Source organism: Mirounga angustirostris, unplaced genomic scaffold, assembly GCF_029215605.1.
Source record: "Mirounga angustirostris isolate CCGP_5_RB_7025 unplaced genomic scaffold, mMirAng1.0.hap1 SCAF_2, whole genome shotgun sequence".
Classification (NCBI taxonomy): Eukaryota; Metazoa; Chordata; class Mammalia; order Carnivora; family Phocidae; genus Mirounga; species Mirounga angustirostris.
This window is the reverse complement of record NW_026991710.1, coordinates 180,507,418-180,529,268: the sequence shown is the minus strand read 5'-3', so window position 1 is coordinate 180,529,268 and position 21,851 is coordinate 180,507,418. Positions and strand designations below refer to the sequence as shown.

At 37.5% G+C, this 21,851-nt stretch overlaps 1 pseudogene; it reads left to right on the top strand.

Annotated features, from left to right (window-relative positions):
• LOC123847752 (heat shock cognate 71 kDa protein-like) overlaps positions 1-21,633 on the top strand; it is a 30,577-nt pseudogene extending 8,944 nt beyond the window's left edge.
• The last annotated feature ends 218 nt before the right edge of the window (positions 21,634-21,851 follow it).

Sequence of the window (21,851 nt, the reverse complement as noted above, 5' to 3'; positions counted from 1 at the left end):
AAGGCACTAAATAAGTTCTAAATAAATGAATGGAGAAACATACAATACTTATGGGTAGAAAGGCATAGTATCTTCAACTCACAAGTAGATCCATAGATTTAATGAGATTCTAATTAAAGTACTAATAGACATTTTTGGTAGCATGTATTTCTAAAATATATCAGTGAGTCAAGAGCCAAGAAAAGCTACAATATTCTTAAACATGAATGAAACTCAAAATAATTATGCTGAGTAAAAGAAGCCTTTAAAAAAAGAGCATATAGTATATAATTCCATTTATATAAAATCTGAGAAAATGTTAGTCAAACTTAGTGACACAAAGCAGATCACTGTTGCCTGGTAACCACAGAGGGAGTATGGAAAAGGGCAGAAAGGAGGGATTGCCAAAGGGCATGTGGACATTCTGAAAGATGATGGATATGTTCTTTATCCTCATTGTGATGATTGTTTCATGGCTCTGGACAGGTCAAACATCACATTTTACAGTTTATATATTTCTAATTCATTATATGTCAGTGATGTCTCATTAACGTTGTTAGAATAACTAATCATAATTTTTTATAATTTTTTCCTGTGTTGTCTTTGATCATTTGCTGCACAAGATGAGTGGTTGTGGAAGGATGCAAGTAATGCAAAATTTTAAAAAGGCACAATAAAGATGCAGCCTACTGTCATCCTCAGAAACTTGAAAAGTGACTAATAGCATTTCTGCTTGTCAACAAGACCATCAGAAACTAAAAGCAACTAAAGAGATCTATCTGCTTAGTGGGGCCTAAGTGGAAGTGGACCACAGCTAGTAGGTGGAATGCACTGACTGTTGCCTCTAGCTCGGTGTCTGTATCAGTGGGTCTTGACTGGAACCAATTCTCATTCTTATTTTGGGTTTGCATGCCTAGTAATTAAGTTTTAACTTTCTAAAAGAATTATCACAGAGGGGTGCCTGGATGGCTCTGTGGGTTAAGCATCTGACTCTTGATTTCAGCTCAGGTCATGATCTCAGGGTCATGGGATCAAGCCCTGAATCAGGCTCTGCATGGAGTCTGCTTTTCCCTCTCCCTCTGCTCCTCCCTCTGCTTGCTTGCTCTCTAAAATAAATAAATAAAATCTTAAAGGAAAAGAATTATCACAGAAAATATTGTTCAGTTTGGATCCTCTGCTTATATATTATTTGATGGTAGAAACAATTTTACCATAGGTGCAATATTACAATGGCCCAAGGAGCATCATATACAATGGGCTTATCATATATCTCTCCATCCATAAAGAAGTAGTTAAAACACCTACTTGCAAAAACATCAGGGTAAGGAAATGCCGGTAGTGGCCAGCAATCCCTGTACCAATGGATGAAAGATGACTCCAGACTTTGCTGTGAAAGAGAGGAGAAGGCAAGGGAATCAGCACTCAGAGACACAGATCATTTGCTCTTCTTTGCTCCCACTTTTATTGGTCCTTCAGGATAATCACCAATCATGAACCTTTTTCGCCTGTTTCTTAAGCACGTGATGTGTGACAAGGGGTCTTACTGGACCTGGGAGGATCAATTTACAGGAAAGATATGACATGCCAATCTGCATGTTGTACGAGTTCGGCTAAACATAGCCTAGGGGACAATGCAGACACCTCTTAGATCACAGGGCGGCTGTTTGGGCTAAGAAAGCTTCAGGAAAGCAACTTCCCATGGCATTCCTAGGACAGAGTTGTCACGCAGGCCTCGAAATTCCAAAGCCCATGCCCTTCTCCAAACCTTCCCTGCCCTCAGCGGCCTCCATATTACATTTTAGCAAGTCAGGTATTGTGGATGATTTCATGCTCCACAGTAACCCTAACAAGGAAAGACTGAAGAAATGGCTTGCACAATTGGATGAATGTGTGTTAAAACTTCATATGCATGGAAATAAAGAGGGATCATTATTGGATTGTTGAAATATTGAATTGGATTGTTAGAATATTGGATTGTTGAAATATTGTGGGGAGGATAAGGTAGAAGGGATAGCAGATGGCACAGGAACTTACATAAGCTTCTTTCCTACTTTATTTTTCTATCTCCCTGATCCTAGAGTACTAAGATCTGGATTGTGTTTATGGGTTCCAGATGAAGGATTGGTTGCTAAATATTACTCTTGGCACTTCCTCAAAATTTTACTATCCCAATTCTTAAGGGGGTGATGGGATAGGTTGTGTGTTTCCCTCACCTGGTTAAGCTAGGATCAATGGTTTCTGCCCCTCTTCTAGTCAAGAGATGAAGTAGTCTGATAAATTTGTACTTGAGCTGGATTAGCCAGACTCACATTGCCACCAGCTCTGTGGGTCATCCTTTGATGGAAGCTGATGGCATTCCCCAGAGGCTCCGGGTGAAAATTATGATAAATGGAAAGAAGGGGAAATGACTGATGTTGGAAAGGAAACCAGTAAATGATCATTCAAAAAAGGAAAAGCCTAGGGGTGCCTGGGTGGCTCAGTCCATTAAACGTCTGTCTCTTGATTTCGACTCAGGTCATGATCTCAGGATTGTGAGATTGAGCCCCACATTGGGGTTCCACGCTTGAGGGGGAGCCTGCTTAAGATTCTCTCTCTCCTTCTCCATCTTCCCCACACTCTCTCCCTCTCTTTCTTAAAACAAAACAAAACAAAAAAGAGAAGCCTATGTTAACTTAGTGTCTTGTGAGAGGCTGAGAACAAGAAAATTATGTTATCTCTTATTGGTCTTGTAAACAGTTGATAGAATCAGTCATGAAACATATATAATAAGACATTAGAAACCAATATATTAATATTATTTTTGTGATTAAACAATGAGAATAAAAGCCAAAGTTGTATTAAAAAAAATAGAATGATGTTATCTCTTAGCTTTATTTACTGATGCCCTTAAGGGTCTAGCTAACTGCTTACAATCACTTCATTTGTTTTGAGCTAAAGATCTAGCATGGGCCTCAGCTGATTTAAGAAGCATTTAATCTGGAGTCATCTGTATGTTTCGTGTCAATGACCCTGACAACACCTTGTATATAAACACTTGGAATAATTCTAATGTTGCTTCATCTGCCTAAGGGTAATGGCCTGGGATCATGGCAGCAGAAGCACAAGGACTGATTTTATGAGAGACTTATGGTCCCTCTAGCCTATGAAAATTCATAATTGGACAGTGTAATTTGCATGGGTGCTCTCAAACTACCAAGTTCCACTCATAAACAAAATTCATATGTACTCAATTCTGCAGTTATTTGGAATTGGAAATTGATAAGAATTTTACCAGTGAGGAGAAATGGGCATTACTTAAAGATAAGGCCCATTGAGAACCCTTATCAGTACAACCTGATTGCATGAGATAATATTCCCATCAGAGATTTAGAATCCAAAATTAGCTGAAATTTCGCTTTTGATTTATACCCTAAGCCGTGACATTTCGCATGAGGGCAAGGGCTGCTTTTGTTGGAAAGGCTGAGCAAAGGCTATTATATTTAAAACTAATTTTCTAATTATCTTCTAACTCATAATGCAACTGTCTTTTATCATAATATTGGTGTAATTGGTACTACTAAATTGAATTGATAATAATGATATTAATGATCAAATATAATGAAAGATTGAATTAAAACCTCCACAAAATGTTCTTCTGTTGGAAGCTGGTTGGATAGAGTAACAACTATATATAGTTAATAATTAAATAATTGTTAGTTAATCTATTGGTATCATTTCCAAAGATCAAATTTTGGTGATGAAATCAGGTTAAAAAGTTGTCAAGTTTTACAGGATTACATAAAAGTTTGGGTTGGGTTGGAATATTTGAAAATGGAAGTGTTTCTTTGAAGCAATATTCATTTCATGGAATGATGCAAATAGTATTTTGGTGGTTATTCTTGGATTTTTCTGTTTTATAAATGGTACAAAAGGTACAGAAATATGGTAACGAACAGTTAAAATTTAAAAAGTTTGAACATGAGTCGGAAGTGGCCTTGGACAGCTCTATGCTCATCCTTGGAGATGCCCAGAATTCTGGTACTATTATTCTTCATTTTCACATAAGGAAACTGAAGTGCTAAAGTCCTGGGATGCTAGTTCTCCCGTCCCTCTTATTAAGACATGAACCAAAGCCATTGGGCCCTAAGGTCTATGTGCTTCCTCCCCATTCTTTGATGTCTAATACAGTGTCATGGTATCAGAATTAGTTTTTTTTCCTCGATGCAAAATCATTAAAAAAATATTTGTGTATATTTTTCTCCTGTTCTCATCTCATATTCAATTATTTGCCTTTTCTTAAACTTTTTTTAAATTTTCTATTGCCACCTTATTTTGTTTTTGTCTTTCCCTCCACACAGAAATAAGTTTTTTATTCTGTAATGTCTTTTTATTTAATTCTGCTTATTAATTAGTACTCTTTTCTCCACAAAGCAGTCTGAGCGCAGTGTCCCTATTAAATGTTCTAGTGACAAACTCCGTATCCCTGTGCTACAGGACTCTTACTGCTATATTTTAATTTTCTTTTTTTGCTAATGTTCATATATTTTCCCTAATGTGCATTTTAACCCCAAAATGTTACTTTTTGGGCAGGGCCCAACAAAATTTGAGATATATTAGTCGTACAATAAGTATATGTTAACTAAATACGTATGCCAAGGTTTCTGTTTTTGTTACAACATTCTGTCTTTTTTATAAGTTTTTGCTGTTTACCTTTATTATGTGGTCATTTACTTTCTCCAGCTTCTACTCAACCAAATAAAACCACTGGTTTACTTCGGTTTTTCTTTAGGAAGATGCCAACCACTGAACCATCGACATTCACTTTACTTTTTTTTATTGTAACAAACATGGTATGCACGTTAGAAAAAATAATTTTTTTAACATTTTAAGCAAAATATAGCAGGACATAAATTGATTAGTATATGTTAAAATTTGAATTTTTTTTAAGAGTGGGATTCCACAGGTCCTGCTTTGGAGGGAATGCTGTTTTATGTTCTGTTGTGAACTCTCAGATACATTTCTTTTAGCTCATTCCCAGAATAGGCACTTTGAATTTCTTGAAGAATATTATCAATTCCCTATTCTTTAGGAAAGGTAAAATGAGAATCTTAGTGAATATAATTAGGCTCATTTATTAAGTATGTTTGATTTAGAATGCTAGGTCTTAGATGAATAAGTTATAAAGATAACTTTGGACTAGGTTTAATCAGTCAGGAAGCTAAAGCAATTCTGATCTGGTTTAAGGGTCGGTAAACCAGTGAGATTTTAGGCCTTGCAATCTTATGTAACATCCTTGTGGTAGATGGGCCATTTAACATGGAGTGGTCCCAGTTTGGGGTAGGATGCAGTTCTTAGCTTACTGCATGCATTCTCTTTGGGTAGAACTCAATCCTACTCTGCTGACTTTGACTCTAATGGAAGCCACAAACTAGCTGAGAGCACAGCCAATTCATGTCCAAGATGAACCATTAGCATTGCACTTACCATCTTTCTCATTTGGGCTAACAGGAAAAAAAAAAATACTTAGACGATAAGAGTTTCCTGCCCTATTCCAGATGGGAGAATAGTGCCACCTCTTCTTCTTTGTGCTTATGGTCGATAGACCCTTTTTCTCTTTTCTTTCTTTATGTTTTAATCTTGATTGTTCGCTATTAAGTATAACTATTATAGGGGCCATCCTTAGCAATTTTGTAACTTTATTTTTTTTATACCATTTTTAGTATTTCTTGCTTTTTTAAAAATCCTTCATACTCTCTTTTCCTAAGACTCAGTGTTGATTCCTAAAGCGGTGAGGTTTCTCTGAACATATGCATCTGGATTTTTCTAAGCTGTGTCAGGATGCCTGCCCTCTCATGAGATGCTGATAGTCACACCAGTAAATATCCCTGCTCAGGAGATCAAGCAACACTGAAGCTGCTATCCTCAGTAAATAGAGGATTCCATGACCCAGCTTAACTTTCACTTGTAGAAATTCTGTTTTAGAGCTGGGCTTCTTGTCTGCTATGATCCCAAGTGCTTTTTTAATCCCTTCTTCTGAAACATTTCTAAAGTTTGAGACTCCACTGGCTTCACCTCTAAGCTCACTTCGACCCCTCTGTCTACACTGTGCATCTCTTTGAGAGCACTTTCTCTCCTTGCCAGAGGCCCAGGTCTTGGACTCAGTCTCCCTCTGCAACTCATCTGCTCAAGTTGTTCTGTTCCCTGCCAGCTTACCAAAACAGTGTGGTCACATATCTGGGTCCTCAGGGGCAGTGTAACAAAATTCTTCTCGTAAGCTGGTTCCCATTATTCCTCCTCCTTCTGTGCTCCTCTGACCTCACAGAGTAGTAATACATTTTTTCTGGGGCAATTTGGGATACTCCTTAGACTTATTTACTTCTACATACACCAGGGCAAGAAGCCTTGTTCTCTGGTCTGGCCATCATTTTTAAATGCCCCTCAAAGGATATCTACAAATGGGGGTCTAGGACAACCGCCGTGACCTAGGAAAGGGTAGAGTTTCAGGCCATCTGAGACTTGAATTTAATTGCTCAAATGCATTTCTCTGTGACTTTGCCAGCCTCTGGCCTAACATACAGGAAGAGAGCTTTAATCTTTCATTGCATTTCTGATGAAGGATGTGATAGGAAGGAAGCTTCACTAAAATCCTCACAGCAATTTGGAAGTTAATGATTTGGAAGTAGGTTCTGGAGTCACCAGTGTCCTGTTCCCCAAACCATGCTTTTATCTATGGGGTTCTTTGTGAAGTAAATCTAGAACCTCAGGGGGTGACTGTAGGATCAAGGAAGATTCGCTCTGATGAAATCTTGTTTCCCAAAGTCCTTGTCACACTTCCAAGGAGAGAGTTCTAGAAAACTTGCTCCCCAGTCTAGAGACTTTTCCATATGATAAGAATGTATATGAGTTTATTAATGCTTGCTTTGTCTTCTGATCTTTTTCTTTTTCTTTTCCCGAACAGCAGACATTTGAAAAGACTTACCAAATCCAGGAACTACATGCTATAAGCTCTCTAAAGGCAAGGTCCTAAAGAACTCCTCCTAAAACTCTGTGATAATATTGTTAACACCTCTGTTTTAAAGATGAGGAAACTGATGCCTATAGAGATAGTGTCTCTGTTTTTTCATATTCTTATTTATTTATTTAAGATTTTATTTATTTAGGGCGCTTGGGTGGCTCAGTTGGTTGAGCGACTGCCTTCGGCTCGGGTCATGATCCTGGAGTCCCGGGATCGAGTCCCGCATTGGGCTCCCTGCTCGGCGGGGAGTCTGCTTCTCCCTCTGACCCTCCTCCCTCTCATGCTCTCTGTCTCTCATTCTCTCTGTCTCAAATAAATAAATAAAATCTTTAAAAAAAATTTTATTTATTTATTTGAGATAGAGAAAGAGAGAAAGTGAGCACACAAGTGGGGGATGGGAGAAGGGGGGGAAGAAGCAGGCTCTTCACTGAGCAGGGAGCCCGATGCAGGACCCGATCCCAGGACCCTGAGATCATGACCTGAGCCGAAGGCAATCACTCAACCGACTGAGCCACCCAGGCGCCCCATATCCTTATTTAAAGTTTAAAATTATCATCGTCAAGAGTTTAGAAGTAGACTGTACAATAGAATTTTTTTCCCATTAGGTCACTTCAAAATACTACATTGGATGTGAACAGTTTTAAATATACATATATCATTGTTATTATAAAAGGATTCAGGATAATGAGAAAAATTTCACTTTGTGTTTTCCTTTTCTTAACTCTTGTCCTAGCAAATATATCCAATGAACATTTTGGACGACAAATTTATAAAATTTGCTTCATCAGTAAACTTCCCAGAGAAGAGATGAGAGCAATTTTTTGCTTTAATAATGATAAAAATTTAAGCAGGAAGGAGGTAAGAGGTCCAGATTTGTTGCCTACTCATGACTCTGAAATTTAATCAGTATTAATTCTTAAAATGATCTTATTTCCTGCTCCCAGTCCATGCCCATCCATTAGGAGAACCATTTGCCAAAACTTAGGGAGATTGAGCCCATAAGTATCATCATCTCTTTTAAATATAGTTGCATTGTGCTCAGCAGAAAATGCCTTTTAGTGAGGTGAAAAGATTATGATTCTACTCTACTTACTGAAGTGTACCATAATGACAAATCTAATGATTGGGAAACTCAGACTTGCTCCTTTGTTCAAGTCTATATGCGTATTTCATAGGCTGGCATGTACCATAACATGGACTACCATATACTGGGAGAGACCTGGGCTTTCTTCCTACCTTGAAGGGCCAATGAGGCCAATGTTTTCATTCAGAATTACTAAGATAATTAGTTGTTGTTATTTATTCATTTATTTCAATTGCTGCCATATCTCCTGTTGAATTCAATAACACTTATTTTTCATTTTCTTCTTCATAAGAAATAAAATATTTCTTCATTTTGATGTAATGCCAGTTGGAGTTCAGCATTCTGCAGACAGGAAACATGGACCAATTAACTGGCATCATTTAATGTGAAAAAATATATCCATTTGCTTAGATTCATTCATTGTTTTATTATTATTATTATTAAAGTAAAATTAGTATATGACATTATGTAAGTTTCAGGTGTACATTATAAATCAACATCTGTATATGCTACAAAGTGGTACCAAAGAAGTCTAGTTACCATTCAACAGCATACAGTTAACCCTCTTGACCATTATGCCCACCCCTAAACTCCCTTCCTTGTTGTAAATATAAATTCATTTTATGTATCTATGAGTTTGCTTTTATATTGCTTTGTTTGTTTGTTCTTTAGATTCCATATACGAGTGAAATCATATGGTATTTGTCTTCTTCATCTGACTTATTTCACTTAACATAATACCCTCAAGATCCATCCATGTTGTCACAAGTGGTAAGATTTTATTCTTCTTTATGGCTGAGTAGTATGCCATTGTGTATACCTTGTCTTCATTCATCCATTGATGGACACTTGGACACTAAGGTTGTTTCAATTTCTTAGCTGTTGTAAATAATGCTGCAATGAACATAGGGGTGCATATATATTTTCAGGTTTGTGTTCTTGTATTCTTTGAATAAACACCCACAAGTGGAATCGCTAGATCATATGGTAGATCTATTTTTAATTTTTTAATACAGTTTTCCATAGTGGTTACACAAATTCACCTTTCCACCGACAGTGCATGAATGTTCTTTTTTCTCTTCATCCTTTCCAACATGTGTTATTACTTGCCCTTTCATAGTAGCCATTCTAACAGGTGTAATGTGGTATTTCATTGTGCTTTTGGTTTGCATTTCCATAATGGTGCTGTTAAACATATTTTCATTTGTCTGTTGGCTATCAGTATGTCTTCTTTGGAAAAATGTATTTTGAAATTCGCTGCCCATTTTCTAAACTGGTTTTTTGCTTTCTTTATTGTTGAATTGCTTGAGTTCTTTATATATTTTGGATATTAACCCCTTACCCAATATATGATTTGCAAATATCTTCTCCCATTCAGTAGGTTGCTTTTTCATTTTGTCAATGGTTTCCTTCACTGTGCAGAAGCTTTTTAGTGTAAGTTTGATATAGTCACATTTATTTATTTTTTAATTTTGTTTTCCTTGACTTTAGAACCAGATTCACAAACACAACACTAAAACTGAAGTCAGATTGCTTATCCCCTTCTTTTCTTTTAGGAATATCATGGTTTCAGGTCTTACATACAAGTCTTTAATCCATTTTGAGTTAATTTTTATGTATGGTGTAAGATAGTAGTCTAGCTTTATTCTTTTGCGTGTGGCTGTCCAGTTTTCCCAGCACCATTTATTGAAGAGCCTGTCCTTTCTCCATTATATGTTCTTGGTTCCTTTGTTATAAATTAATTGTCCACATATGTGTGGATTTATTATTGGGCTCTCAGTTCCATTCATTTGATCTTTGTGTGTGTTTTTATGCCAATGCCATACTGGTATTATTACAATAGCTGTGTAGTATAGTTTGAAATCAAGGATTGTGAGATCTCCCCCTTTGTTCTGCCTCAGGATTGCTTTGGCTATTTGGGATCTTATCTGATTCCATGCAAATTTTAGGATTCTTTGTTCTAGTTCTGTGGAAAATGCCATTGGGATTTGTGTAGGTATTGCATCAAGTCTGTAGATGGGTAGTATGGATACTTTAACAATATTAAATTTTCCAGTCCATAAGCATGGAATATCTTTCCATTTGTTTGTGTATTCTTAAATTTCTTTCATCAGTGTCATAGTTTTCAGGGCCACTCTCTTCTGGCCTGCAAAGTTTCTGTGAAAAATCCGCTGATAGCCTCATGAGGTTTCCCTTATATGTAACAAATTATTTTTTTCTCTTACTGCTTTTAAGATTCTCCCTTTATCTTTGACTTTTACCATTTTAATTATAATGTATCTTGGTATGGATCTCTGTAGTTCATCTTACTTGGAACTCTATGGGCTTCCTGGATCCATTTCCTCCCCAGATCAGAAAAATTTTCTGCCATTGTTTTTTCAACTATGTTTTCTGGCCCTTTATCTTCTGGATCCCTATAATGTGAATGTTCTCTGTTGATGTTGTTCCAAAGGTCCCTTAAGATATCTTCACTTTTTAAAATTATTTTTTTCTTTTTGCTGTTTTGTCTGGGTGAGTTCTATTGTTTTGTTTTCCAACTCACTGATCCTTTCTTCTGCTTCATCCAGTTTGCTGTTGAGGCCCATTAATGTACCTTCTAGTTCAGGTTATTGTATTCTTGAAGTCTGTAACTTCTGTTTGGTACTTTCTTATATTTTCTATCTCTTTATTGAAGTTCGCAGTTCTCCAAACTTCAGTGAGCATCTTGATAACAATTACTTTGAACTCCTTATCAGGTAGATTGCTCATCTCTGTTTTATTAAGGTCTTTTTCTGAGGTTTTGTTTTATTCTTTCATTTGGAATATATTGCTCTGTCTCCTCATTTTGTCTGTCTCTCTGTGTTGATTTCTATGTATTAGGCAAATCAGCTACCTCTACCATTCTTGAATGAGTACCCTGTGTAGGAGATGTCTCATGGGGCTCTAAGTGCTATGTCTTAGACACTCAACAGTGCTCCCTTTGTAATCTGTGCATGCCTGTCTTCTTTGATGAGACTGTAGCTGCAGTGTGGGTTCAGGATAGGCTCTCACCTGGGTCTGCTGTGGTGATGACGGTAGCACACAGGAGGGCAGGGCTCTTGCCTAGCCTGGCTGATGCATGGCTGTGGCTCAGAGGTGGGAAGAGCCTTCAGTGGGGTATGCCTTCTGGCACTAACAAGTTAGAGTTCCAAAATGGCACCTGCCAGCACCAACATGAGCACATTAGAATGAAATTGCAAAAATGGCTCCTACCACTGTCTCTGTCCCTGGAGAACATCACAACAAATTTCTGCCTCTCTAGAAGGTCCTTTAAAACTAGTAAGTGGAGGGCGCCTGGGTGGCTCAGTTGGTTAAGCGACTGCCTTCGGCTCAGGTCATGATCCTGGAGTCCCTGGATTGAGTCCCGCATCGGGCTCCCTGCTCAGCGGGGAGCCTGCTTCTCCCTCTGACCCTCCCCCCTCTCATGTGCTCTCCGTCTCTCTCATTCTCTTTGTCTCAAATAAATAAATAAAATCTTTAAAAAAAAAAAAAAACAAACTAGTAAGTGGATCTCTTTCACATATGGTCTAGGCACTTTTCAAAATGGTGTTTTGGCACTAGGTGCTAGGGCAAGTGAATCTTTGTGCAAGCCCTTTAAGAACAGGTTCTCTGAGGTGCCTGTGTGGTTCAGTCGGTTAAGCATCTGACTCTTGATTTTGGCTCAGTTCATCATCTCAAGGTTATGAGACAGAGCCCCATGTTGGGCTCTGTGCTGGGCATGGAGCCTCCTTAAGATTCTCTCTCTCTTCCTCTGCCCCCCCTCTTTCTCTCTCTCCACTCCCCAACTAAAAAATTAAAAATAAAATAAAATTTTAAAAAGAGCAGTTCTCCAGTCCTTACAGTTCCATGGTTTTACTGGACATAACCTCCATTGGTTTTCAAAGCCATGCATTTTGGAGGCTCATCTCTCCTATGTAAGATCTAGGGGTTGGGGTGCCTGATGTAGAGCAAAGACTCCTGTGTCTCAAGGAAAAGTTCTGTATTTTTGAGATCCCTCCTGATTGTGAATTGCTATGCCTGGGGTGGTATTTGTTTTATTTTGCAAGATTATGTCTCTGCCTTTCCTACCCATTTTGAATACTGCTCTTTTATCCTTTGTTGTGGAGGCTCTGTTTATCTGGTTTTCAGGTCTTTTAACAGAGAAAATTATTCTATATGTAGTTGTAAATTTGTTGTGTTCATTGGAAGAGGTGAATTTAGGATCTTCCAATGCCACCATCTTGAACTTCATTCCTATGACACTTCTACTAATTTATTCTTAACATAATCTATATTTTATTAAAGCTAAAAACATAAATGAATATTAAATTTTGAATCAATTGATGAAATAACAGAAAGTAGAATTATGCTGCAAATTTCCATCTTAATAAAACTATGAAGGAGGAAATCCAGATTCTTCTACTGTCTTGGATCAATTCATTTTTCAAATCAATTTCTCTCAATTACTAATTGCTTATTCTTGATGATAATGGAAAGGGAATGTATAAAGTATACAATCCTATACAAGATTGTCATTTCCTATGAACATGAAATAAAATTATGATTCACTTTTGATTCTTTATACTTAGATCATCACATTAACAATTTGCATGCAGAATCAATCAAACAGCAAATAGGCACTCTAATAACTATGTGAAGACAGACTTTGGTCTAAATAACAGATTTTATGAAAGTTTTGAAAGATTTTTCTATATTTTTCTTTACAGAAACTTTCACAAAAATGTTAAAAGCAGACAACAAAGTGGGAAGGGAGCCATTCAACAAAAGTGAAGGCAGGATTGTGCAATAAGGAAATTTTCAACAGGGAATTATTAATGGGTCAAGGACTTGGCACTAAAGAGCAGGTTTCAACTATATTTAAATACAAAGAAAAGAATAAAAAATATTAACAACTGCCTATCTTCCTTCCCCAACCTCAGTTTCCTTCATTGTCTGCTGAATTATTTACAGTTTCCACAATAGGCTCTGCTTTGGGTTAAACCGTCCATGCTTCCCCCAGAACTTCAGCCAGAAGCAGTTGTGGGGTTTATCTTATAGATTCCCTTCTCTCAGGAATCATTGTCTTGTGCTTCTTTGTGTCTAATGTCTGAAAATTATTTTCTTTCTTCTTTTTTTCTCTTATTTATTTTTTAAAGAGAGAGAACGTGCACAGGTAGGGATAAGGAGGGGAAGAAAGAAAGGAAAAGAGAGAATCTTAAGCAGGCCCTAAACCCAGTGTGGATCCTGACACCAGACTTGATCCCATGACCCGGAGATCGTGACCTGAGCTGAAATCAAATGCTTGATGCTTAACTGACTGAGCCACCCAGGCATTCCTGAAAATTGTTTTCATATATTTTATCTAGTTTTATGGTTTTTTGGGGCAAAAAGAAAAATCTAGTCCCTGTTACTTCATCATGACTGGAAGTAGAAGTTCTATTTATTTTTCATCTTAAAAAAAGAAACCAGGGGGCACCTGGGTGGCTCAGTTGGTTAGGCGTCTGCCTTTAGCTCGGGTTGTGATCCCAGGGGCCTAGGATCGAGTCCCACATTGGGCTCCCTGCTCAGCGGGGAGCCTGCTTCTCCCTCTCCCTCTGCCCTTCCCCACCCACCCCCACCCCCACTCGTGCTGTCTCTCTCTCAAACAAATAAATAACATCTTTAAAAAAAAAATAAAAAGAAAAAACAACTTGAAAAAAAGAAACCAAAACAAGAGAAAATTAAAATTTACATTTGTATTTTATGGTCATATTGAAGCCAGCAGTTTCACTTGGTTCTTGTGTTAAATGCTGTATCAGGAGTTATCTTGAGATAAAAGTTTAAGTTTCTTAATGCAGGGAGGTTGGTAGTGGAATCATTTCCTTTTTGGAGTATTGAAATTAACATAACATTTCTAATTAAGCATACCTGGAGTTCTATTATGTAATTTTAACTAAGTGAAAAATCAAGTGTTCTAAAAAATTCACCAAGGCAAACATATTTTGAAGATAATTAAAAACCAGAGACTCATAAGAAAATTGTTTAGTTGTCATGTCTTCTCTAAGAATAGAGTCTTCATCAGCTACATTATGAGGCAAAAACTTTGAAAACCTAATTGAATATGAGAAGTTATAAAAAATTTAAATTATTGAGCATTCTGAAATAGAAAATTCTATTTATTATTGTGAAAAATAAATAAATTGCATTGTGAATGGATTGTATATTTGAGATATTAGCTAATAATACAGTGAAAGTTGTATGGTTAGCAAGACAATTAGAATACAAGAAGAAGACTAATAAAATAGAACAAAAGTGCAGAAGCAAACTCATACATAAAAGGTCATTTGATTTGTGACCTAGGTTACATTGAAGTGCTATTGGGAAGGGAATGTCTTTTTAATAAGTGGTGTTAGGTTAATTAAATATCTACATAGAAAAGACCAAACCAAATCTCTATTACACAAAACATAAAAATCAGTTCAAGCTGTCTTGTAGATCTAATGTTTAAGTGAAATAATAAAGCTTTAGAGGAAAACATAAGAGAATACCCTCAAGACCTCGTAGGCAAAGATTTCTTCAAAAGGGATAATGCTAAAGAGAGCTGAGAAAAAGAAAAGTCAACTGCTATCCTTAAGGAAGATATTTGCTATATATATTTGGCAAAGGACTCATAAAATTATAGAAAAATCTCCTGTAAATCACAAAGACAAAATTTCAACCCATAAAAAAATAGACAAAAAAACTCAAATGGCATTTTACAGATGAGGATACCCAAAAGCCAATACACATATAAAATGTCACTCAAATTCATTAATCATCAGAGAAAGGCAAATTAAAGTCACACATATAACAGAATGGCTAAAATGGTAAAGGCAGAAAATACCAAATTAATAAGAACGAGGAGCACCTGAAAACTAATTTCCTGATAGTATATATCGGTAAAAATACTTTGAAAGATTGCTTATCATTATTTACTAGTCCTGAATATTTGCATTCTCTATTATCTATAAATTCCATTCTTTCATATTCACCTAAAAATATTAACATTGATATATACTTTTATTTAGTGGGAACAAACCAAAACACATATACAATAATGTTCATAGCAACATTATTTATATTAACTCAGTATGAAAAACAACCTAAAAGTCAATTTATAGAAAAATGGACAAATAAATTTTTACTCATACAATAGAATACTATGCTATATATCAATTAGAACAAATGAGCCACAGTATTATGCCTCAATAATTCACAAACATAATAATGTATGAAAAAACCTAAGCATAAAGAAAAATGCATGATTACATTTATAAAATATTCAAAACCAAGCAAAACTAATATATGGTGTTAGAAGTCAGGATTATGGGGTGCCTGGGTGGCTCAGATGGTTAAGCGGTCTGCCTTCGGCTCAGGTCATGATCCCAGGGTCCTGGGATGGAATCCCGCATCGGGCTCCCCGCTCAGCAGGTAGCCTGCCTCTCTCTGTCTGTCTCTTATGAATAAGTAAATAAAACCTTAAAAAAAAAAAGAAGTCAGGATTATGGAAATTTACTTTCCCCCAATATTTGCTAAATTCATTATACAAAAAAATACATGTACCTTTGATACACAATTTATAAACAGATCCAAATGATCTTATCACTAAATGCTGCAGCTAGTTTTTAATTAAAGATTCAAATTATTCATAAAGACCTTATTTGACAGAAATTTAAGGATAATTTTAATTATGTCATGAATATATAATCTGTAAGCCTCAGTAAGAGGGCCAATAAATACATCTACAGTAAAAATACATAAAATCTAATTCTTAACTTTGGATTCTATTCATTGTTTTGAAAGCATTTGATCCATTTTATATTTCCTTGTCCTCTTCAAGCCAAGATTTGAGAACTCTTTAAAACACCTCTAATGATAAACAAAACAGGAACTGTAGACAACTTAGCTTTCAAAAGTACATAAAGTAGAGGAGTCTCTGGGTGGCTCAGTTGGTTAAACATCTGCCTTCAGCTCAGGCCATGATCTCAGGGTCCTGGCATGGAGCCCAGTGTGGGACTCCCTCTTCAGCGGGGAATCTGTTTCTCCCTCTGCCTTTCCCCCCTTGCTCATGCTCTCTCTCTTTCAAATAAATAAAATATATATATATTTTTTTTAATTTTTATTTATTTATTTGACAGAGAGAGAGACACAGCGAAAGAGGGAACACAAGCAGGGGGAGTGGGAGAGGGAGAAGCAGGCCTCCCGCCGAGCAGGACCCTGGGATCATGACCTGAGCCGAAGGCAGACGCTTAATGACTGAGCCACCCAGGTGCCCCAAATAAAATATATTTTTTTAAAAAAGTACATAGAGACTTGTCTCTTATCCAACTTATTGGATCTTTCTAGATAAGACAGTGAAAAACCCAAATCAAAGTCAATGTAAATTCTAAAGGCCTCAGGATGAACCTATGCACACATAGAATATACATAGAGTGCATATTTACATCAGCTATTTAGAGGCTCCAAGTACATATGGACCTCTGTTCTATTTTCTACGAAGTTAGGGAAATAATATGCATAAAGATAGCATTTCAAGCACTTACTGAGGCTCCATTTTTTTTAGAGTATTCAATTATGGCAGTCTGTATAATGGGCACGCCTGTGTTCTTAGGAAGGAAAGCATAGACTGGAAATTGAAGGCTATTGATGTTATTGAACTGGTGTTTAAAATAACAAAGCGGGGGGCGCCTGGGTGGCTCAGTCGTTGGGTGTCTGCCTTCGGCTCGGGTCATGATCCCAGGGTCCTGGGATGGAGCCCCGCATCGGGCTCCCGGCTCAGCGGGAAGGCTGCTTCTCCCTCTCCCACTCCTCCTGCTTGTGTTCTCTCTCTTGCTGTCTCTCTCTCTGTCAATTAAATAAATAAATAAAATCTTTAAAAAAAAAAAACAAAACAAAGGGGGGATGCCTGGGTGGCTCAGTCAGTTAAATGTCTGCCTTTGGCGAGGTCATGATCCCAGGGCTCTGGGATCGAGTCACGCATCGGGCTTCTTGCTCAGCAGGAGCCTGCTTTTCCCTCTGCCTCCCTCTCTCCCTGCTTGTGCTCTCTCTCTCTGACAAATAAGTAAATAAAATCTTAAAAAATAGTAAAAAATAAAATAACAAAGGGAATCTTTCCATAGGTGAAAAGTTCGAGGTCCTTCACGGATACAGTCAAGAAAAGGTCACCATCAAGCAGAGGCATCTGAGCTGAAGTCGAAAAATGAGTTCTATTACATTGTGAGCTTGAAACAAAATGTTTTAAGAGAAATATATAATATTTTTTAAAATATCACAGATGCATTCATTAGAATAGAAATGCAAAGGAAACAAATCTGTTTAAACTTATATTCTAGGTTTCCCCCAAATGAAATATTTAGTGGTTTGCAAAGAAGGGATGAGAAAGCAAAAAGGCAAAAGTGGTTGTGGATTTTCTGGCATGGAATACGGATTATAGCCTACACTCAGTCAGATCATATGCAAACACGGAGTGAACAAGAAAGGGACCAGACACCACTGATATCCCCACGTTTCTGGAGAAGATCTAGATGCAAATGACAAGCTGGGTACTCCGAGCACTCTGATTTCTTGAGGAAATCGCCTGCTGCTAGTTCTGTTTTGAGACACAGAACATAGCACAGCCTGTCATTACCGTTTACTCTGGATTGGCATGAGCAAAGGGGAAGGATCAAAGATCTGGGAAGTATAGCTGACAGTCTGTCATGTCCCAGAAAAAATGCCTCCCTAGCTCAGCAAGTGAAGAACCAGTTGACCCAGGCCAGATAAAAGTGCATGGAGGGTTGGAAACAGTGGAAGAGGAGAGGACTGAAATGTGCACATTTACTCGATTTTAGTTGTCTTCCCTTCCTGCCTCCAAGAAAAAACCTCATACAAACGCTCGTGTCAGTCATTTGGTTTTTATTATTGTTTTTGTTTTTTAACTAATCCAAGGTTAAGACCCAGAAAAGGGAAAAAGGAAAGAGGAAAAAAAAAAAAAGTACAAGGAAATTTTATTAAGTTGGCCAATGTTATAGGTGACTTGTGCTCAAGGCCAGATGTAAAGAAACTTAATTAAATTGTCTCAGAATGGTCTCTTTGGAGAAAGGAATAAAAGCATTCATCCACCGTTTCTGTCCGCCATTGGTCAGGGATAACTCTACTTTTTTAAATAGTGACCCTCCAAAGTTCCAGGTCACCCTTTTAAGAGTGACACCGTCAGGAGCACCAGGGTGGTGCAGTCGGTTAAGTATCAGACTCTGGTTTGGGCTGGGGTTGTGATCTCTGGGTTGTGCATTGAAGCCCTGCTTTGGGCTCTGCGCTGAGCACAGAATCTGCTGAAGACTCTCTGTCCCTCTCCTTCTGCCCCTCCCCCTGCCGTCTCTCTCTCAAATAAGTAAATAAATCTTAAAAAAATAAAAGTGACACCATCAACAAAACCCTAGAGGAGGAAGCAAGAGATACAGGAGGGCTTTAGACAAATGTGGGTGTTGCCCAGATTCTGGGTGAAGCCTGCCATGAGCTAAATGCTCCAGTAGCAGCCAGAGCCAAAGTCAGGGCCCAGACTGCCATGGTGTACAAGACGTATCTAGTGGAAGTTTCAATTATTGTACAAGGAAGTATTACTTTCAATAGTACACATCTCTGGTTCAGAAAAGCCTAATAGAATATTGTCTGAACTTAATATTATTTTGTCAGTGTGCTCATTAGGGTGGAGGAAACCATGGAAGAGAAATGACCTCTATTTCCCCCTCATCGTTTCCCAAAATTACGTCTTGCTATTTTTGAGAATAATTTTCTAGACCAGTTAGAGTGTCCCAGCTGGGAATTAGAATGAGGATAAATCCTGAATAAATCAGATGGTGACACGCATCTCAGTTTTCCTTTAAGTTTAGACAACATAATGCCCATACAAATGTTTAGAAATTATAATAAATTTCAAAACAGAAATTAAGCCAGATGTAATTTTAAAAGCCTAAGACTTAGTCTATCAAATTGCATTTTCAAATTTTAATAGAGATATAAGGAATGTGCAGTGAACCAGAGAATTAGATTGAAGGAATGATAAAAAGTTTTAGGGCAATGTCTATGATTGAGTAAAGTATGGAAAGAATAGCTACCATACAGCAAATCTGTTAGGATTGTAACAAAAATTCATTGAAAATTAATATGGCTAAGAAGTAAAAGTTCATTAGAACTATATAAAGCTAAAAGTGAAATCACATTCTTACTTAAATTGAATGTTATCCTAGGAAATGATTGTTTGCTTTCTGATGGATCAATGATGCTGAATGGTATACACTTATTTGTAAAGGGACACGTGCTAGAGATATTAGCTCATTATAAGAAATGTGATGCACTACCTTTAATTCAGCAAAGCTAATAAAGATACGACTTTGAGGATAAAAGGAAGGTTAGAATTTCCTTTCTCTGAAGATGTACAATATATTTCAAGAGTCATTATATTTATTTTTTTAAAAGATTTTATTTATTTTTTTGAAAGAGAGAGCACGAGCAGAGGGGAGGGGCAGAAAGAGAGGGACAGGAAGAATAGACTCCATGCTAAGCAGGGAGCCCCACGTGGGGCTCCATCCCAGGACTCTGAGATCATGACCTGAGTCAAAGGCAGATTCTTAGATGACTGAGCCACCCAGATGCCCCTGTATCATTATATTTAAAAATCACATTCTTCAACTAAAAAGGTAATAAAAAAAATATTAAAAACAGGCTTGAGCATCCTGCCCCAAAACCTTGAAAACTGAAAGAAGCAATCTATTATTTCTTTCTAGAAAATTGTAAGAATGCAAATGCTAGAAATAAACAATGTAAAAGATGCTTCATTTATGTGAAGTTCAAGATATTGTAAAATTAATCTATGCTTGCCGATGTCAGAAACTTCAGTGGGGGAGGGGTATACAGACTGGAAATAGGGAAGAGGCAGCCAAAAATCTTCCCTATCCCAATCTAAGTGATATGTTAGGAAGTGTACATACGCAACAATTCATTGAGTTGTGTGCTTAAGATTACTGCATTTTAAGTATATTATGCTTAAAGGATAATAATAACTGAGGTAAGACCCGTGCTATTCTTGCAGGCAATGTTACAATCTAACCATGTTTATCATACAAATTAAGTGAAATATTTATTAAATTTAACAGTTTAGAAAAGAGAATATAAAAGCAAACCACAAAGGTGAGAGAAAATAATAAAGTTAAAAGCACGTCTCAAGATATCAAAATAAGGCAGGGTTTTGTCTTTGAAAAGTGGGCATGGTGCATTTTGCCATCCAAAAGCTTTTCTTCCCTTTCTTGGTGACAACATTTTAGTTTGTGTTTTCTCTCATTCCACAAAATGTTGGTGCCACTTATTTACCAAATTGCCATATCATTTTCTTTTTTTTTTTTTAAAGATTTATTTATTTATTTGAGAGAGCGAGAATGAGAGAGAGTACATGAGAGGGAGGAGGGTCAGAGGGAGAAGCAGACTCCCCGCTGAGCAGGGAGCCCGATGCGGGACTCGATCCCAGGACTCCAGGATCATGACCTGAGCCGAAGGCAGTTGCTTAACCAACTGAGCCACCCAGGCGCCCGCCATATCATTTTCTAACCAGCTACCCAGTACTTCTGATCCGTTTCTGATGGCTTAAAATAAGTTCTTTACTGATTTTCCTTTCAAGAAGTCAAGCCTAAATCTTCTCTCTTTGAGTGTGGATTGCACCTAGAGACTCATTTTCAGTTTCTAGAATAGAGCAAAGGTGATAGTGTAGATTGGGGTACCAGGTCATAAAATGTGCTGTGACTTTATGCTTGCTCTTCTTGCAACACTAGATCTAGGGGAAGTCAGTGGTCATATCATGAAGACACCCATCTGTGGAACTGGGAGGTCCAGGCAACCATCCTCCATGGAGACAAATCTAAAAATATTCAACATTTGCTGCGCATGGATGTCACTCTTCCCCTTGGCATTATAACCACTGGCAGTCATGGCTGTCCTCATCAAACTCAATACCATCTTTCTGGCCAAGCGGATCCAGACCTTCACTATCTGTGCTGACAACCAGCCTGGTGTGCTCACTCAGGTTTATGGAAGTGAGTGTGCCAGGACCAAGGACAATAACCTGTTTGGCGAGTTTGAACATGCAGACATACCTCCTGCACCCTACAGGGTTCCTCAAATGGAAGTCACTTTTGATATTGATGACAGCGACATTCCCAATGTCTCTGCCTTCCAAGAACTGGCTTGCATCCTGTGCATTCAACGTGCAAGCAACTATTAAAGATGAAAAACTTCAAGGCAAGATCTACTTTGAGGACAAACCAAAAATTCTTGACAAGAGTAATGAAATCATCAAATGGCTTGATAAGAATCAGACTACAGAGAAGAAAGAATATGAACATCAGCAGAAAGACTGCAGCCCCATCACAACCAACCTACCCCAGAGTGCAGGAGGCATATCAGGAGGAAGGTCTGGGGCTTCCCTGGTGGTGGAGCTCCTCCAAATGATGGTGTCTCCCTTGGGCCTTTCATGGGAGAGATTGATTCAGCCAACCTAAGCATAGGTTTACCATTGTTCCACACAAAATATTGAAGGGCCCAAATGTGTAGCAAATGCCATGGTAATTTTAAAGTCGAGGTGCTGTAGTAAATAATTGGGCATTCTTGATACTTGAATATGGAATATGTACACAAGGAAAGGAAATATTGCAACTTACAAGTACTGTATCATAAGTGGAAAATGCAATGTCTTGAATAAAACTGTATTTAAAATTGGCAAAACCAAACAAACACCGAGCCATGTGGGCGAGC